The sequence below is a fragment of the Narcine bancroftii genome, chromosome 5 (assembly GCF_036971445.1).
Source record: "Narcine bancroftii isolate sNarBan1 chromosome 5, sNarBan1.hap1, whole genome shotgun sequence".
NCBI lineage: Eukaryota > Metazoa > Chordata > Chondrichthyes > Torpediniformes > Narcinidae > Narcine > Narcine bancroftii.
Genome location: NC_091473.1, coordinates 143,585,746 through 143,603,359, shown reverse-complemented (window position 1 = coordinate 143,603,359; position 17,614 = coordinate 143,585,746). Strand labels below are relative to the sequence as shown.

Here is a 17,614-nt window from a genome sequence, read left to right as displayed (position 1 = left end):
GTGGGAGATCATTGAGTTCTTTATAATCAATATATGGTTCTGTATAATCTGTTTTGCAGTCGCACAAGATTATTACTCCATCAGCTGTTACGTGCTTTTACTATGTACTGAACATAAGAAATGGGAACTGTATGTGGATTACCCAACCCTTCGAACCTACTCTGCCATTCATCAAGGTCGTGGTTGATCTTGTTGACATAATTCTTAAAGTACATTTTTGGTATCCACAGTCTGCCATCTTCCAACATAAGACATTTCTCATCTTCTTCATCCTAGATGGCCTACTACAGGTGCCTAATCTTTTATCCAGAATCATTGGGACCGGACACCTCCTGTTCAGAAAATGTTTCAAAATCGCACAAAACAGGGTGTTAAATGATTTGATTTCAAAATAAAACTGGCTCAGACATCGCAGACATCACAAACAGCGCAAATGCAGAAAATGCACATTACAGCTCAAACAGAATGAACTCTTATTAAAGACTTCTTCCAGTGTCGTTCTGTCTAAACAATTTCTCTTTCATTGAATAAACAGCCATAATCTCATGCTCACTGACAAAAGAATGTTGTTCCATCCCACCAATTAACTGATCGCACATTTTAACCATATCACCTGTGTACACAGTGTCTTCGCCCTCATCACGACTCTCCTCATGCTTATCGATATGTAACACCATTTCAGCAATTTCCCCATCACTCAAGGAATGCACAACGGATGTAGCATTGTCAATGTTCAGCGCTTCTTTGATCTCAGCTGCCTCTAATGTGTTTACATTTTCTGCTGCAAGACTTTTGGTGATCACCCTCCTCTTGTTTCTGACTTGAAAACCTTCAAAAACTTGAAAATGAGCCTGTAGGCTCATTTTCATCGAACATTGTTGACGGCCAAAGTCTATGTTTTAATGTTGCTTCAGTTACATTTCTCCATGCATTAACAAGGGCATAATCTGCAGAAGCATTTTCACCACAGATTTTAAGATATTTTATCCCGTGATGCTTCTTAAATTTTTGCAGCCAACCATGTGAACCTCAAGGTTCAGTTCTTCGTGGAATTTTTGCGCTTGTTTCATTAGTCAGTCAGTGACAAGTGTTCACTTCTTCAGTGTCGCACCCACTCAATAAGCACTCAGTCAATTTCTATAATTTTTGTCCAATGCAAAGTTTTCCTTTTATTCATCAGTCTGCGGTCATCACTCACTGTCTAACTTCAACAACTGTTCTTTCTGTTTCCTGAAATCCTATATAGTGGACGATCCTATGTTATAATCTTCCATTAGATGACGTGCAGATACGCCACAATCAAATTTCCGCAATAACTCCACTTTCTGTGCATTCGACAATGAAAGATGCTTCCTTTTCTGCATCTCACTGCTACCCATAATGGATTCTGCAGCTCTCTTTGCCATGTTTATAGGCTTCACAGATGCTTCCGACTGGTAGTGTTGACTGGGAGGGTGGGTGGTGACGACGCTCGACAGGGAGGGGCTCTCATAAATTGACGATCGTGTTAATCAGCGAAAGTGCCCGACAGGGAGTTGCTCTTATAATCGCACTAATTAGTTATGGCATGTGTTCTGAAGGGCCACTTATTAGATGATGATACCACAAATTATCGATGCGGAACTTGACGGGAAACACGGGAGTTGAGTGAGGGTTGCGTCGGGCCATGTTTGGTGCCGAACTCCATCTTTGATGAGCAGATGTCATCTACCAAAAAAAGTGTCAGTTTTTGGAGGTTGTTGGTTTTTGGAATTCCGGATAAAAAGTTGGGCACTTGTAACTCCTTAAACTCTGCTGCCTGATTCTTCATTTCTGAGTCAGAAAAAAACATTTTCCTTGGATCAAATGTATCAAGTTCCATATGTCTGTTTTCAAGGTATTCCTCTCATTCTTCTGAACTTTAGGAAAGTCTGTCCAGTTTACTTAATCATTCCTCATATGGCAAGCCACTATCCCCAGAACCAATAATATGAATCTTTGCTGCACTCCCTAGGTAAGAGACCAAAACCCTCTGCCAAAATTCTCTCTACTCTATTTTTTTTTCTTTGGCTTAGCTTCGCGGACGAAGATTTATGGAGGGGGTAAAAGTCCACGTCAGCTGCAGGCTCGTTTGTGGCTGACAAGTCCGATGCGGGACAGGCAGACACGGTTGCAGTGGCTGCAGGGGAAAATTGGTTGGTTGGGGTTGGGTGTTGGGTTTTTCCTCCTTTGCCTTTTGTCAGTGAGGAGGGCTCTGCGGTCTTCTTCAAAGGAGGTTGCTGCCCGCCAAACTGTGAGGCGCCAAGATGCACGGTTTGAGGCGATATCAGCGGTCCTATACAATTGTAATAAGTTTCTTCCTGCTGTACTTGGGTCATAATGAAAGCCAATGTACAATTTGCCTTGCAAAGTGTTTGCTGTGCCTTTATTGTGTGTTGGCCCTCATTGCACACCTAGCTTCCTTTGAACATTAGTACTATTCAATTTCTTACCATTTAAGAAGGACTCTGCTCTCCTGTTTGGTGCACCAAAATGGATGAGTACTCATTCTCTGTGTTATATTGAATCTGCTTGTCCATGTCCCAATTCAGTCTCTTCACATCATCTGTAATCTTAATTCCACTGAGTTAATATCATCAGTAAACTTGGACCACTTTGCCAAAAGTTGAGATATGTATCCTTTTTTTTTTCTATTATTCTCTTTCTGTCTGATAACCAGTTCTCAAGCAATGTTAGAATGTTGCGTCCAACTTCATGTACTTTTACCTAGCTGACCAATGTCTAGTATAGATCAAAATCCATATGAAGGTCCAAATGCAACACATCTGCCAAATCCCCAAATTTATTGGTACAGGTAGACGATCGTTTATCCAGACATCTAAAATATGGAAAGCTCCAAAATCTGGCAAGTGGGGACCAGCGGTTGGGGGAAGGGGGAGACTGCCGGGTGGCCGAGGGACTGGCGGCCGAGCGGCTGAGGAACCGGTGGCCAGGGGAGGAGGCCGAGGGACTGCGGTTGGGGAGGTGGCCGAAGGACTGGCGATCGGGAGAGACAGCCGAGGGACCGCGGTTGGGGAGGTGGGCCGGGCGACTGAAAGGGGGTGGGGGTGGATACTGCAGCACAATTCGGATGGGCTTTCTGAAATCCGGAAAAATCTGAAATTCAGAACACACTGTCCTCCAAGGGTTCCGGATAAAGGATTGTGTACCTGCAGTACAAAAACAAATAAATGTAATCAAGCTGTGTAATACAAAGAGAAAAAAATCAATAAAGTGAACAAGAACGAGTCCCTGATTGAGTTTGTTGTTGAGGAGTCTGATGGCAGAGGGGTAGCAGCTGTTCCTGAACCTGGTGGTCGGTGGTGAGTCTTATTGCCACCTATACCTCTTTCCTGATGGTAGCAGCGAGAACAGTGTGTGCTGGGTGGTGTGGATCCTTGATGATTGCTGCTGCTCTCCGATGGCAGCGTTCCCTGTAGATGCTCTCAATGGTGGGGAGGGTTTTGCCTGTGATGTTCTGGGCGGCACAGTTGACGTAGTGGTTAGCACAACGCCTTTATGTCACTAGCAATCAGGGCTTGGGTTCCAATCTCGCACTGTCTGTTACGAGTTTATATGTTCTCCCCATGTCTGTGTCGGTTTTCACCGGGGGCTCCAGTTTCCTCCCACCATTCGAAATGTACCAAGGTTGTAGGTTAATTGGGTGGCACGGACTTGTAGGCTGAAATATACTGTTACAGTGTTTTGTGTGTGTAAATTTTGCAATGTTTTACACTTGGGTGTTGGTGCCCCATAGCAGCTGGTGATGCAGCCAGTCAGCAGACTTTCCACTCTACATCTGTAGAAAGCAGCCAAATTTTTTGATGTCATACAAAAACTCCTAAAACTCCCATTCAAAACACTTTTCAACTTGTCATTTGCTAAATGGAAATTACCATCAAAGCACCATTGACAGATATTTGCTTAATTATCAACCAATTCAAAATGGGCACCATCAGAAATTGTAATATACTTTCTCTGCAACTGTATCGTACACCTCGTGTTGACTTTTCCTGGTCAACAATGAGCTCCTTGGTTTTGGTGGCAATTTCAGCAGATAAATAAAACATGATTTTTCCTTTTTTTTTCAACTAAATCCTGTTTTATAGATTCCAGCATATTTGGTGTTTGGAACATGATAACCAAATCATTCACCTTCTCAAAAACTACCTTCCTGTGAAAGTTCCCGAATAACTGTGTATTTAATTTCAAGGGGTAGATTGTCATTTTTGCAATATTATAATTTAATTATAATTAAAATGTCCTCCCAGAATCACAGTGTGGCTTTCGCGCAAACAGAGGAACTACTGACATGGTCTTTGCCCTCAGACAGCTCCAAGAAAAGTGCAGAGAACAAAACAAAGGACTCTACATCACCTTTGTTGACCTCACCAAAGCCTTTGACACCGTGAGCAGGAAAGGGCTTTGGCAAATACTAGAGCGCCTCGGATGCCCCCCCCCCAAGTTCCTCAACATGGTTATTGTTAGGTCTGCTTTGTTCATGAATGAGTGAGACAAACACCAGGCTGAGTCGAAATCAGGGTTCTTTGTTCTTTATTACCGGATTGTAACACTTGCGACTAACAAGTTAGTCGGAGAATGCATTCTGCCGTTATCAGCAAAATGGTGATTTTTTATACCCTTGGATACATGCTTAGAACATCATCATATCATTACTTGTCCAATGACTAAAACTGTTGCTATCCTTTCCCTGCTAGCTTCCTGCCTCTCAATCCATCAATGTCTCTCTTATCTTGTAAGTACAAGGATGCATTCTGTTACTCCTTAGTACTGGGTGACTCCTTCTCCGGTCCCATCTCATGATGTTTTACCTTACATTATCCAACTGCACGAAAACCAACAAGGTCGGGTCAGATACAGCAATGAGCTCTCCGAACCCTTCTCCATTGACAACGGCGTGAAGCCAGGCTGCGTCTTTGCACCAACCCTCTTTACAATCTTCTTCAGCATGATGCTGAAACAAGCCATGAAAGACCTCAACAATGAAGACGCTGTTTACATCTGGTACCGCACGGATGGCAGTCTCTTCAATCTGAGGCACCTGCAAGCTCACACCAAGACACAAGCAACTTGTCTGTGAACTACTCTTTGCAGACGATTCCGCTTTAGTTGCCCATTCAGCGCATGGCGTCCTGTTTTGTGGAAACTGCCAAAATGTTTGGCCTGGAAGTCAGCCTGAAGAAAACTGAGGTCCTCCATCAGCCAGCTCCCCACCATGACTACCAGCCCCCCCACATCTCCATCGGACACACAGAACTCAAAACGGTCAACCAGTTTACTTACGTCGGCTGCACCATTTCATCTGATGCAAGGATCGACAAAGAGATAGACAACAGACTCGCCAAGGCAAATAGCGCCTTTGGAAGACTACACAAAAGAGTCTGGAAAAACAGTCACCTGAAGAATCACACAAAGACCAGCGTGTACAGACCCGTTGTCCTACCCACACTCCTGTTCGACTCCGACATCACCTACGGCTCCTAGAACGCTTCCACCAGCGTTGTCTCTGCTCCATCCTCAACATTCATTGGAATGACTTCATCACCAACATCGAAGTACTCGAACTGGCAGAGTCCACAAGCATCGAATCCATGCTGCTGAAGACCCAGCTATGCTGGGTGGGTCACGTCTCCAGAATGGAGGACCATCGCCTTCCCAAGATCATGTTCTATGGCGAGCTCTCCACTGGCCACCGAGACTGAGGTGCACCAAAGAAGAGGTACAAGGACTGCTTAAAGAAATCTCTTGGTGCCTGCCCCATTGACCACCGCCAGTGGGCTGATCTCGCCTCCAACCGTGCATCTTGGTGCCTCACAGTTCGGCGGGCAACAACCTCCTTTGAAGAAGACCGCAGAGCCCACCTCACTGAGAAAAGACAAAGGAGGAAAAACCCAACCCCAGCCAACCAATTTTCCCTTGCAACCGCTGCAAACGTGCCTGCCTGTCCCGCATCGGACTTGTCAGTCACCAACGAGCCTGCAGCAGACGTGGACATACCCCTCCATAAATCTTCTTCCGTGAAGCCAAGCCAAAGGAAAGGAATTTAGACTAGTGTCAACACTATTCCACTCAATGTTAGATATTAAATAGGACTAAGCTGCCCTTCAAACTGAATGAGTTTGAGAGTTTATTGTCATTTACATAGGTGCGATTGAAAATCTTGCCTGGTATAGATTCCTAGTTGTGTAACACACACTAATAATTTAATTATGACACCCCAAAGAGAGAAAGAAAAGATTAAAAAAGGAAGAGAAAATAAGTAATACATATTTACTTTTAGCCAGTAGTGCAAAAAATGTTGTGCCACACATACAGATCTTTGGTGGCCTTGTAAATAGTGTTATGGTTTGGGAGATACTTGGCCATACCAGAGTCTGATAGCTGTTTGGGAGGGACCTGTTAGAGGTGCTAGACTTCAAGCCTTCTGCCTCAAGATAGCAGTGGGAAGTGAGCGTGGCCAGTGAAATGGCGTCTTTTATGACGTTGACTGCCTTCTTGAGGCACGTAGATGTCTCTAATGTACAAATGTCTCCAAGCTCTTTAGAAAGTAGAGGTGTTGGCATGCCTTCATTGTTGCCTCGATGTGCTGGCTCCAGGAACCATGGATGCCCAGGAACTTGAAGGTACGAACCTTTTCCACTGCTGCCTCACCACTGTGGTTCCTGGTTGAATTTTCTACATTAATTGAGTCTATTTATATCTGAGGTGAGGATTTGTCTTGTACCATAATAGTGGAAAGATTTATGAATGAAGTGGAAGTTTCCAAGTAGGCCAGGAAAGTGTAGCTACAGGAGTAAAAATTTATGGATCAACCACATAGGAAATCTTTTCCTCAATGAAAAATGTTTGAAACCAAGCATGGGCATTAGCATGGAAACTACTGGTACAGTGACTAAAGGAGAATTAACATATATATAACCATTACAGTACGAAAACAGGCCATATCGGCCCTTCTAGTCCGCACCGATTTAAGAGAACTCCATTAGTTCCACCTACCTGCTCCCTCTCCGATAACCCACCAATCCCCTCACATCCATGTACTCATCCAATCTCCTCTTCACTGACAGGATTGACCCTGCTGCCACGACCTCTTCCGGAAGGTCATTCCACTCAGCCACCACTCTCTGAGTGAAAAAGCTTCCTCTCAGGTTAATTCTAAACTTTTTCCCCCAACACTTAACTTGTGACCCCTCGTTCCAATTTCACCTACCCTCAAAGGGAAGAGCCTATTCACATCTACTCTATCAATCCCCCTCATAATTTTATATACCTCTATCAAATCCCCCCTCAACATTCTAAGCTCCAATGAATAAAGACCCAGTCTACTCAATCTTTCTCCGTATTCTAGATACTGCAATCCAGGTAACATTTTAGTAAATCTTCTCTGCACCCTCTCTACCTTATTGATAAACATATGGGGGAAAATTAACTCTTTCTTCTCTGGCATGTTTTAATTTTTTTCTGGAAGTACATAATGAATCACTAGTATATTACAGCAATGGATGGCGTAACAGTTAGCGCAGCGCGTTTACCACACCAGCGATTGGGACCAGGGTTCGAATCCCGCTCTGTAAGGAGTTTGTACCTTCTCCCCGAGTCTGCATGGGCTTTCATTGGGGGCTCTGGTTTCCTTCCACCATTTGAAATGTACCAGGGCTGTAGGTTGATTGGGTGTAAATTGGGCAGCCTGGACTCGTGGACCAAAATGGCTTGTTACCATGCAGTATGTCTAAATTTAAATTTAAAAAAAATTAAAATTTAACTTTCAAACTATTACAGAAGCCAGCCCATCTTGGGGGAATGCTCAGGAATTTGGCAGATATATGGTTCACGCAATCTCAGTCGACCGGAAAATACACTTTATCGGCACCTACCAATAGCCATTGGTGCTGGTTACCAGGGGATTTACTCTTTGATTTTGAACAGTGTTATTTCTAAATGTAATGCCAATATAACATTCTTTTTACATCTGTTCCCAGAATGAGGAAAAAACTATTAATTTAAAATGCATGAATAATGCAGTCAACTTGGACAAATACTGCAAACATTGGTCTCACCTTATCGAAAATTAATTTTCAGCACCTGTTAAATTTTCAAGTACTGACTTATTGCTTAAGAAATATCATTATGAAGCAATATTTTGACTCGTGGATCAGCTGTATGGCCTGGTGTGTTGTTAATGATCTTGTTAGTTCAAGTGTAGAAACTATGATGGGTATAGATAAGAGTAGATGCAAGTAGGTGTCTTCCACTGAGGTTAGGTGAAGAAGACCGCAGAACCCGCCTCACTGACAAAAGACAAAGGAGGAAAAACCCAACACCCAACCAATTTTCCCTTGCAACCACTGCAACCATGCCTGCCTGTCCTGCATCGGACTTGTCAGTCACCAACGAGCCTGCAGCAGACGTGGATATACCCCTCCATAAATCTTCGTCCGCGAAGCCAAGCCAAAGAAAGAAAGAAAAGAAGGTGAAGTCCAAACCAGAGGACATGGATTAAGAGTGAAAGGGGAATATTAGGAGGAACTTCTTCACATGGAGAGTAGAGGGAGTGTGGAATATTAGGAGGAACTTCTTCATGTGGAGAGTAGAGGGAGTGTGGAATATTAGGAGGAACTTCTTCACGTGGAGAGTAGAGGGAGTGTGGAATATTAGGAGGAACTTCTTCATGTGGAGAGTAGAGGGAGTGTGGAATATTAGGAGGAACTTCTTCACATGGAGAGTAGAGGGAGTGTGGAATATTAGGAGGAACTTCTTCATGTGGAGAGTAGAGGGAGTGTGGAATATTAGGAGGAACTTCTTCACATGGAGAGTAGAGGGAGTGTGGAATATTAGGAGGAACTTCTTCACGTGGAGAGTAGAGGGAGTGTGGAATATTAGGAGGAACTTCTTCACGTGGAGAGTAGAGGGAGTGTGGAATATTAGGAGGAACTTCTTCATGTGGAGAGTAGAGGGAGTGTGGAATATTAGGAGGAACTTCTTCACATGGAGAGTAGAGGGAGTGTGGAATATTAGGAGGAACTTCTTCACATGGAGAGTAGAGGGAGTGTGGAATATTAGGAGGAATTTCTTCATGTGGAGAGTAGAGGGAGTGTGGAATATTAGGAGGAACTTCTTCACATGGAGAGTAGAGGGAGTGTGGAATATTAGGAGGAACTTCTTCACATGGAGAGTAGAGGGAGTGTGGAATATTAGGAGGAACTTCTTCACATGGAGAGTAGAGGGAGTGTGGAATATTAGGAGGAACTTCTTCACATGGAGAGTAGAGGGAGTGTGGAATATTAGGAGGAACTTCTTCACGTGGAGAGTAGAGGGAGTGTGGAATATTAGGAGGAACTTCTTCACATGGAGAGTAGAGGGAGTGTGGAATATTAGGAGGAACTTCTTCATGTGGAGAGTAGAGGGAGTGTGGAATATTAGGAGGAACTTCTTCATGTGGAGGTTAGAGGGAGTGTGGAATATTAGGAGGAACTTCTTCACGTGGAGAGTAGAGGGAGTGTGGAATATTAGGAGGAACTTCTTCACATGGAGAGTAGAGGGAGTGTGGAATATTAGGAGGAACTTCTTCATGTGGAGAGTAGAGGGAGTGTAGAATGAGCTGGCAGCTGAAATGGTGAATGCAGGCTCAATTTTCACATTTAAGAAAAAAACTGGACTGGGTGGGGTGTGATGGGCTATGGACAGGGTGCGGGTCAGTGGGACTAGACAGAATAATAGTTTGGCACAGACTAGAAGGGCCAAAGGGCCTGTTTTATGTCCTGTAATTTTCTATCTTCAAGAAACACAGCAGTTCAGGCAGCATGGACATGAGTGCACCCCTCCTGTACCATCAATTTCTATGATTTATCAAGTTTTAAATCGGCGACTTTTATTCTGATCAGCACATTGTTTGGTTTGAGCAAGTTGCCAACTGGTTAACAAGGTCCTGACCTAAAACGTTGACTATCTCGCCTCCTTAGATGCTGCCGGATCCACTGAGTTATCTTCAGGTGTTTTTTTTAGTTCCATATTCAAGCATCTGCAATCTCTTGTGCCCCAATATAAAATCTGTAGAGCATAACAGTTTATGCAGAGTTGATGCTTCCCTGAGTCACAGTTCTTAAGAAAATGTATGGTGTGTTGGCCTTCATTAACCATGGGATCAAGTTCATGAACAGCAAGGTAATGTTACAGCTATGCAAGACCCTGGTTAGTTCCCACTTGAATATTGTGTTCAGTTCTGGTCAACTCATTAGAGGAAAGATGTGGATACTACAGAGGGGGTTGTCTTGGGTAAACTTATACCTCTCATTTTGATCGTTTTAGATTGGTCACAGTGTTTGAACTACCGAAAGAAAATAGACACACACACCGAGAGCAGTTCAGTTTATACAAGGCTTTATTACTAAATTTAAAGCTGAATTCACACTACAATATGCTAGCCCTTCCCAATTATACTTATCAACACTTGGACTGGTCCCAACTGCCGAAGCGAGGCAATGACTGCACACTTGTAGTAGGTTGTCGGGGCGGCGGTAGCAGCTTCTCCACCTCCCTTGACCGGGATGTTAGCTTTAGCTGGACTCTTGAAGTTCTTCTTGCTGAGAGATGTTGACACCTCTTGGAGAGTCTCAAACTTGAATGGGACCATGGCTTATATTACCCAAAAGTTGTTTACTTCAGATCTTATCTCTTTGAACAAATGATTTAATTATCTTCAAGGTCTCCTGACAGTCTGCATCTCTGGGCCTCATGGTGGAATTTGATATTATCTATTGATTCATATGCATCCCTGGGCCCCATAGTGTAAATTAGATAATGTCTTCTGATCAACTGCATTCTGGGCTCAATGGTGGAATTTAGGTGTGTCTACTAAATATGCATCCTGGGCCTCATGGTGTAAATTGGATTATGTGTGCTGATTCTAAAAAAACAAGTAGGTTCTCAGCCTTGCAGCTGCAGAAGTAAAAAAAACAGTTTAAATCTTCCATTACAGGGGTACAGAGGAAATTTACAAGGATGCTGCCTGGATTGGAGAGCATGCCTCATGAGGATAGGTTGAGTGATCTTGGTCTTTTCTCCTTGCACCCACGGAGGGCAGCATTGGGAGAAGGCCGCAACCAAGGTGGCAAGAGTGTTGTTAGGCACAAGACAGTGTTGGGAGAAGGCAATGACCGTAGCAGTGGAGTGCTGTCGGGTGCAGGGCGGTGTTGGGAGAAGGCCGCGACTGAGGAGGCAGGAGTGCTGTCGGGCGCGGGAAAGCAATGGGAGAAGGAAGGAACTCTGTCAGGTTTGGGACAGTGTTGAGAGAAGCCCATGACCGAAGTGGCAGGAGTGCTGTTGGGGGGTGCGGGACAGTGTTGGGAGAAGGCCGCAACCGAAGCGCCAGGAGCGCTGTTGGGCGCAGGACAGTGTTGGGAGAAGGCTGCGACTGATGCGGCAGGAGTACTGTCAGGCACGGGAAAGAGCTGGGAGAAGACCGCGGCAGGAGCGCTGTCGGGCGCAGAACAGTGTGGGAGAAGGCCACGACTGAAGCAGTGGGAGCGCTGTTGGGCGGAGGACAGCATCGGGAGAGGGCCACAATTGAGGCGTTTGATCTGCTGTTGGGCATGACACAAGCCCTGAAGTAAACAACTTTTGGGTAATATAAGCCATGGTCCCACTCAAGTTTGAGACTCTCCAAGAGGTGTCAACATCTCTCAGCAAGAAGAACTTCAAGAGTCCAGCTAAAGCTAACGTCCCGGTCAAGGGAGGTGGAGAAGCTGCTACCGCCACCCCGACATGGTGGACTCCAGGAACAGAGAAGAAACAGCAGGAAAGTTGTGTGGCTGGGTGACCTGGAGTCGGAAAGCGAGGTGGAGGAGGATGAAGAGGAGGAAGATCAAGGGAGTAAAAAAAAATACAGGGAGGTGAAAGGCAGAGAAAGGAGGCAGAGGGCTTGATGCCTTTTGCGAAAGAAATACAGGAGGCCATTAGCCAAATCGAAAAAACTTTGAAGACATTGGTGGCTGGGCAGGGAATAATTAAAGAAAGATTGGATAAATTTGACATATAGCATATGGGAAACAGAGGAGAGACTTGGGAGGGTGGAAGAAAGGATGGATAAGAGGGAAAACAAAATGGATACATGGGGGAGGGACAGGGTGAGGATGTGGGTGAAGATAAATACCTTAGAAAACTGTTAAGATTGTAGGAATGAAGGAGGGTACAAAAGGGAGAGACATGGTGGAGTTCCTGAAAAAATGGGTCCCAGATATATTGGGGAGGGAACAAATTGGAAATGATCTATAAATAGAATGGGCCCTCTGGTCTCTCGCCCCCTGACTGGGTCCAAATCAAAGACCAAGTCCTATCCTGGTAAGACTCCTTCGTTACCAGCATAGAGAGAAGATTTTACGGGTGGCGGTGGTGGGAGCGAAGGACATAGTGTGGCGCTATTGATGGAGAGGAAGAAATTTGACCCAGTCAAAAGGAGCCTTAAACAAAAAGGAATAGAGTTTACCATCCTTCACCTGGCAATACTGAAGATAGTACGGATAGGAGGGGAAAGAAAATTTTTTAGGGATCCAAGGGGGGCAATGGATTTCGTAAGAACCCTGCTGCCACTTTGGGATTAAATGTATATAAGGGGGAAAGAGGGAACTGGGGGAATGATGGACTGTAAATATTGTAATTGTGATAACTACGGTGGGGGGGGGGTGGTGATAAGTTTTTATTCATACTGTTATTGTTTAAAGATTGATCTTTATTTCAACTAAAGAATGAATACAGGGAGCTCAAGTTAAGGCTGGGAAGACTAAGCAGTAGATGGGTGCATTGGGCACTTTTCAAAATGCCAGGGAATTTGGCTATTGACATCGGGGTGGGTAAAGGTAAACCAGGAGATAGAAAGTGGGGGGGGGGGGGGGGAAGTTTTGGAGGTACTTATTATACATTTTTTGAATTGTTGGCTTTAGTTTTTTTTAAGTATTGAAATTTTGTTTCGAGCATGGATGTCTGCGCCAGGAATCGGTGGAAAACATAAGAGACAAATGATAAGTATCAAAGGAAAAGAAGAAAGCGAGGGGTAAGGATATTGGGAAAACTCTGAGGTTATGGAATAGATTAATTCCCCCCTTAAATTTTTTTTTAAAGGGAACAAGGTAACACCCCATCACGATAGGGTTTGGAGTTTGAATATAGAAAAGGAACCCCCGAGCGTAGATGACATGCTTTTCTTTTCCTTTCAGGTTTTTGGTTCATTTTTTTGGAGGTGTATTCATTGTTATTTCTTTTTTTTTTGGGGTTTTGGTAGATGTTTTAGTCCCCCTGATGACTGGTACTGAAATAAACTTTTCAAATGTATTTGTAGCGATGGGTGGGGAGGTGGCGATAAATACATATATGGATGTTGGAAAGATGGAACTATTTGTTGAATTCTGTAAGTCTATAAAGATCAAAATAAAATATTTTTTTAAAAAAAAAGGATTCACCATTCAAAATTTAAAAAAAACTGTGAAGATGCTTCTTCCATGTGTAGTGAATCTTTGGAATTCTCTACCCAAGTGGTTGTGGCTGAGCATATTCCAGCCTACCTCTTGATATTAAGGGAATCGTGTTTTCTTTCAGTCATAATCTTATTGAATAGTGGAGTGCCCGAATTGGTTATTTTTATTTTCTTTTATGTGCTGGGCTCAGTGCGCGGTTTTGAATGGAACCCACCTACATCAAAGCTTTCTTGTGGATTTGCCATCAGTAGAATGGATCTTCAAACGTCAAGAAATGGTAGGAAGAGTTAAGGCCTTGTCTCTAGCCAAATGGTACCTGGAAGAAATCAGTTCAGTGAACTACTGTCCATTCATTCCCTGTGCACTCCAGAAAGGATCCTTTGCTAATAGCAGAGTGAGATACTTATTAAAACCACCAACATATAGAACACAGAGGAATCTTGCATTGGATAGTGAGATCAAGGGCTGAGATTGAGGTGGTTAATTGTGATTTGTGCTGTTGTGAAGATTGCTTTCTTATAAAGTTCTGCATTCTAGATGGTTGCCTGAGCATGGTAATAGTCATTCCCTTCCATTTCCCTGTATCTAAGGGAATTGAAGAAGCAAGCAGGGTTATAGAGGCCAGAAAGGAAGAGGATGTAATGAGGGAGAGAAAGAAAGAATAAGTGGAGTAAAATAATGAGTCAGAAAAGTATGTATTTAAGTTGGGGGGGGGGGGGAAAAGCAAGCTAACAAATAGAAAATTGTTGACCTCAGGAAAGGAAAGCCAGAGGTATACAATCCAGTGATCATTGGGGGGGGTGGGGGTCAGAGGTGGAGAGAGTGAGCAAATTTGAAGTTCTTGGGAGCTACTATCTTGGAGGATCTTTCCTGGACCCAACAAACCAATAACATCGTGAAGAAAGCATGTCAGCACCTCTAGTACCTCAGGAGTTTGCGGAGGTTTGGTATGACATCGGAAACCCTGGCAAATTTCTGCAGAGGTGAGGTAGAAAGTGTGCTGACTGGCTGCATCACGACCTGGTATGGAAACACCAGTATTCCCGAGCGTAAAGCCCTCAAAAAGGTAGTGGACACAGCCCTGGGCATCACAGGCAAAACCCTCCCCACTATTGAGTGCATCTACAACGATCGCTGCCGTTGGAGAGCAGCAGTGATCATCAGAGACCGTCACCACCCAGCATGTGCTCTGTCCTCGCTGCTGCCATTAGGAAAGAGGTACAGGTGCCATGAGACTCGCACCCACTAGGTTCAGGAACAGCTGCTCCCCCTCCACCATCAGACTCCTCAACGGCAAACTCAAATCAGAGACTCATTTAAGGACTCGTACTTGTGCACTTTATTGATTTTTCTTTTTGTCCTCTCTGTATTGCACAGTTTGTTTACAGTTCTTTGTTTACATGTTTTATGCTGTGTGCAGTTTATTTTTTTGCTCTACCAATTAATAGTAATTCTGCTGAGCCTGCAGGAAAAAGGAATCTCAGGGTTAATTGATGTCATGTATGTACTCTGGCAATATATCTGAAAACCAGAAAGAAAATGGTGAGATTGAGATAAATGTGGTGAGGTAAAAGTTTTAAAAAAAGCTAATTGTCTTTTCACTTGTCTTAGTACGTAGTACTTTACCCCTCCATAAATCTTCGTCCGCGAAGCCAAGCCAAAGAAAAGAAGAAAGTACGTAGAACAGCATAGCCCACGATCACTATGTTATGCTAACTTTTATAAACCTATTCCACCATCAATGCAATCCTCCTCTTTCTCACAGCCCGTAAGGTCAATTTTTGTACTTGAATTGGAGGAAGTCCCCCCCCCCCCCCCCGTGAGGAATGATTGGGCAGGTTAGGTTGGAAAGGTGCATTCTAGTGCTCACATGAGTTTACAATAGTCTGGATCCCATCTACTTCAAGGCTACCCACATTCCTTGGTGGGATCGTCATTGAGAGTTGCCCAGCAACTTTGAGGCCTACAAAGTACCCCAGTGGTGCTGTTGATAGCCACATATCTGCTCATAGGAATTCTCAAGCTCCGACACCCTGCCTGGGGGCGACTTCAAATAACCATCTCTATTTTCACATTGTTGCCTAGCAACAGTGCATCTTGGTTTGGGTAGTCTCAAAGTGTGACTTACTGATTGACAAACACGATTGAAGCTTGCACAATGCAAAATTTTTTGCGATCCTGAGTTCTAATTAGAAAAAAAACAGATTTTTTCTGCACCTGCTTCTCAGAGGAGTGACTATGTACAAAAGAAGGAGCCATAAAGAACACTTCCTGTTATTTACTGCATTTATCTTGTCATCTGAGGCAAATGACAGTGCTAGGACAGGCCTTTCAGTCTCAGAAACAGGCCTTTCAGTCCACCATCAAATACCTATACTAATAAAATTTACCAGACCATGGACCATAAACTACTATATGCTATGACAATTCAAATACTCAACCAAATGTTTCTTTAATGTTGGTAGTCTCTGCCATTCCAGATTGTAATCATCCTCTAGATGAAAGATTTCTTCCTCAAATCTACTCTGAACTTCCAATTCCAGCCATGCACTTCAGTTTACGATAGCTCTTCCATGGGGAAAAGTTTACCGCATCAATGCCTCTCATAATCTTGTACACCTCCAACAGCGGCTCAGTGAGCTATTCAGTTGAGACTATACGTTCATTTACTCTGCAGGCACTTTAGGGATCCTGAAATTGTGGTGGGTGCTATATAAATGTAAGTTTCTCTTTTTTTTTGCAACATGTGACAGGAAAGCTGGATTTTGCGAGAGCTTTTGTTAACCTAGGTCCAGGGACCCCAACATTTCTCCTGTGATGCCTGGAAATTGTTCAGGTGGGTCCCAGAGGCACTTCTTTTAAAATTAAACTGACAATTGTGGAACTCCCAGGAAGTCTGTCTGCATAATGAAAAAAATGTCATACCTTCATTATCCCAGTACATTAAAAAAAACTTTTCTCTGACTTCCCTGTCCTCCAGAATGCATTGGCTCTTTGCTGGGATGCAGATCCACTGGCATCCTGCAGTGCCTTAATGTTTTGTATTGATGTCGTCAACGTATAATTCCATATACAGTAAAACCCCTTGTATCCAACACCTAAGGGAATTGGTAGAGGCTGGATAAGTGAGTTTGCCGGTTGCTTGAGATTACGTGTGACGTGATTGGCAAACTAACCAGCAGAAAGCATCAATTTAAAAATTTTGTATTTTCACCTATTTATTTTCTGCGTTTTTTTTGCAAGTTGCTTAAGGCTGCCAGTTGCTTGAATTCCGATAATGAGCATTTTACTGTCCTGTAATTTATATCCACTCTGAAGAGTAATTAATCCTTCATCTCTGATCAAGCCATACTTCTTCATTATTTATCAGCCCAACCATCAGTTGTCGATGCCTATATTAGCTGAATGCAAAAGCTGTATTTATCCAGAAAACATTTGGAATGTGGAAGGAAGTGACATTGTTTCTCTGTTGGATGCAGAGGTTGCATTCCCACCTCTGAATCAAAAACTTCTAGGTTTAAGCTCGATGCTTCTGTTCCAGTCCAGTATGCTGTGGGGAAATGTTTACCTCCTGACATGCTGCCATCTCTCTCATGTGATGTAGTAGATAGAGTCCAGTTTGTTTCCTTGTGCAAAAATTAAGTTCTATGGCTTAGTTTTGAAGAATAGAGAACTCTTTGAACAACTAAGGCAGATTATCTGGTTTGAATTTGGAACCTTGCTGTCCTCAAATTGATTCCTTTCTACATCAGAAGAATTTCATTTTTTTCCACATTGCTTTGGAATATTCTGAAGTCAGATTTGTACAGAATTTGGTACTTAAATGTGATAGAATTGTTACTTCAATACTAAAATAAATATAAAATACTGAAACAAATATTCAGAACGCAATTGTAGGTAAAATTGGATCCCCCTTTTATCACATTCAAGCTCTCTTTTAGAGCAACTGGAACTGCCAGTGTGACACCACGGGGTAGAAGCTAATCCAAGGAACATTTTCAACACAGTACCAACCCTACTTGCAGTTCAGCTACTGTAAGTGCTTGTGCAATAGTTGGTCCCATGTAATAGTTGACCCCCCCCCCCCCCCTTCATGTCCCAAAATTGAG

At 43.5% G+C, this 17,614-nt stretch overlaps 1 protein-coding gene across 4 annotated transcripts in view; it reads left to right on the top strand.

The window, feature by feature from the left end:
* The window catches only part of zzz3 (zinc finger, ZZ-type containing 3), a 162,131-nt gene that overhangs the window by 18,426 nt on the left and 126,091 nt on the right, over positions 1–17,614 (top strand). Inside the window, exon 1 of one of the 4 annotated variants that reach the window (XM_069939304.1) lies at positions 3,278–3,341. The exons of the other annotated variants lie outside the window; for them this stretch is intronic. The gene's annotated coding sequence lies outside the window, so the exon portion shown is untranslated. Of the gene's footprint in view, positions 1–3,277; positions 3,342–17,614 lie in introns of those variants that run through there. 4 annotated transcript variants of the gene reach the window in all.